Source organism: Hippocampus comes, unplaced genomic scaffold (assembly GCF_001891065.2).
Source record: "Hippocampus comes isolate QL1 unplaced genomic scaffold, H_comes_QL1_v1.1 scaffold405, whole genome shotgun sequence".
NCBI lineage: Eukaryota > Metazoa > Chordata > Actinopteri > Syngnathiformes > Syngnathidae > Hippocampus > Hippocampus comes.
The window spans coordinates 91923-94198 of record NW_017805864.1 but is presented as its reverse complement, the minus strand read 5'-3'; the positions used below and the strand labels follow the sequence as shown (position 1 = coordinate 94198).

General features: G+C 45.9%; 1 long non-coding RNA gene across 1 annotated transcript in view; it reads left to right on the top strand.

Moving 5' to 3' along the window:
* The window catches only part of LOC109526967 (uncharacterized), an 845-nt gene extending 720 nt beyond the window's left edge, over positions 1 to 125 (top strand). Inside the window, exon 2 of the long non-coding RNA XR_002170439.1 lies at positions 4 to 125. This is a non-coding gene — a long non-coding RNA (uncharacterized LOC109526967). The remainder of the gene's footprint in view (positions 1 to 3) is intronic.
* The last annotated feature ends 2151 nt before the right edge of the window (positions 126 to 2276 follow it).

The following is a 2276-nucleotide window of genomic DNA, read 5'->3' as shown; positions in this document are numbered from 1 at the left end:
AAGTGGTGCAGCACACTAAAGGGTCCGACTAGAATGTTAAGCCACGCACTTTGGTTCCACCTTTCGTGTCTGCAACTCTGCGCCACTGCGTAATCTACGTTCGGAGGGGGGGCCACAGGGGGGGCCAGAGTCAGTGCTACAGGGGCACTGGCCCCCGTTGGCCCCCTCCTAGAACTGCCACTGGCAAGTAGGTTGTGGCGAGGGGCGGGCGGCAGGGCGGCTGCTCCCCCAGCCGCGGCGCGCGCCCAGCCCTTCACCAAGAAAAGAGAACTCTCCCCGGGGCACCCGCCGGCTTCTCCAGGATCGCTTGCGTTGCCGTACTGGGCGCGTTGCATTCTCACGTCGTCAAGCTTGTAACCATAACTTTCGCCGTTTTTTTCTGAAAGGGGTGTTTACCAGCAGGAATTCTATAAAAGACTAGATCTCTGTGTGTGCTCTTTCCATTCTGACAACCCACGGCATGAGACAATAGATCAGTCAATAATCTGGCTGCACGCGCATCTTGGAGGCAGAAGATGCAAGCACAGCCAGAATTAATGTACCGGTATGCATACGTCCCTTCATTACTCGATACATGCTTCGAAGCTTCGACACACTAGTTTTTTTGTCAAAACCTAATCTGTGTCTACACTTGTGCAATCCACCTCTCTCTGGATTATTCCAGAGACCTAACAGTAGTGTGTCACCAGTTCATCAGGGGTGGAGCGAGAATCCAAAATTGGGGGCTGCTGATAAAAGTGGAGAGTGTCCAGGATGATGTTCTTTATTTTGCGGCAAGTTATTACAGAGGGGAGTGCGATTTTGGAATAGTTTAGATTGGCAGAAAAGGTTATGAGCCTGTGATCTGGAAAAAGGGAATGAGCCAGAATTGAAGTCAGTTGAAGTGATGCTAAAACTGCAGACTAGATCCAGGGTAAAAGTATTTGATGAAATTTAGATTTCTTCTTTTTCTTTGGTATTGGAAATGATCAATATACATTATTGCTCAAAAAGGGGTAGGACTAGATAAGTGGTATACTTCTTCCTACTCCTTTGAACATATAACTGTGATGATGTTTGTATTACTTACTTTTACTTTTATTTTCCTTTCATAATTTTTGTTTGCATTTTGTCATGTTACTGTATGTTTTATATATGTTCAATAAACAAACAAACAAACAAACAAACAAACAAACAAACAAACAAACAGGGTATGTCCCTTATATTGATTACTGCATGGGAAAGTTGATAAATTGTCAGATCACTGGTAGGTAACTTCAGTCCAAGAGAGCAGCAGTCCTGCTTGTTTTCAAAGTTTCCCTCTTCCTTCACCCTGATTCAAATGAACAGCTCATCAGCAAGCTCTGTAAAAGCCTGATAATGATCCTGATCATATGAATCAGGTGCATTGGAATAGGACACTTCTAAAACAAGCAGGACTGCGGCTCTCTAGGATCAGAGTTGCCTACCCCTGTCATAGACCAAAGTTCATGAAACAGGATAAGAATTTTCATGAAATTGTGTTCTTGGACATCTCCATGTAAATACTAAAATTGCCAAGCAGTTTAATGTTAGGACGGAGGAGTGAATAGACGGGACAGGTAAACATCAAAGTCAGTTAAAAAATCTTTATGGTGTTTAGGCTGGTAGATTGCTGCAATGATAGTGGAAGTGCAGTGGGTCCAGGGAGTGGTATGGCTGTTGATTCAAACATGGCGAAAACACGACTTCAGAGCAGGGGTGGGGGGCGGGGGGGACTTCCCATGTGATAGATTATCCCAAAATATCTATATAGTGACACATATGTTTGACGTATCGAAACAAGATTGTCGAGGAGTTTTGAAGTTGTGAGAGATGGCACCAAAATCTTGGAAGAAAGAAGGGACGTTATTGTGTCAGAGGTGGAGGCAAGGAAAATAATTTTTCCACGCGTTTCCATTGGAGTGTCAATGACAAACCAAAATGATATCTGGGCCTCTATTATAAATGCTATCAAAGCAATGTCACCTGAAGCCTCCACCCTGGCCTATCTTCAGAAGAAGTGGTTTGAATTAAAGTGCAAAGCAGGGTGGCCCAGGGGTCCAGTTGTTAGCGCGTCAACTTCACAGTACAGAGGTCGTGGGTTCGATTCCGGCTCCGGCCTTCCTGTCGCGGGGGGTGCTGGAGCCTATCCCAGCTGTCTTTGGGCAGTCGGCAGGGGACACCCTGAATCGGTCGCCAGCCAATCGCAGGGCACAAAGAGACGAACAACCATCCACGCCCACACACACACCTAGGGACAATTTAGAGTGTTCACT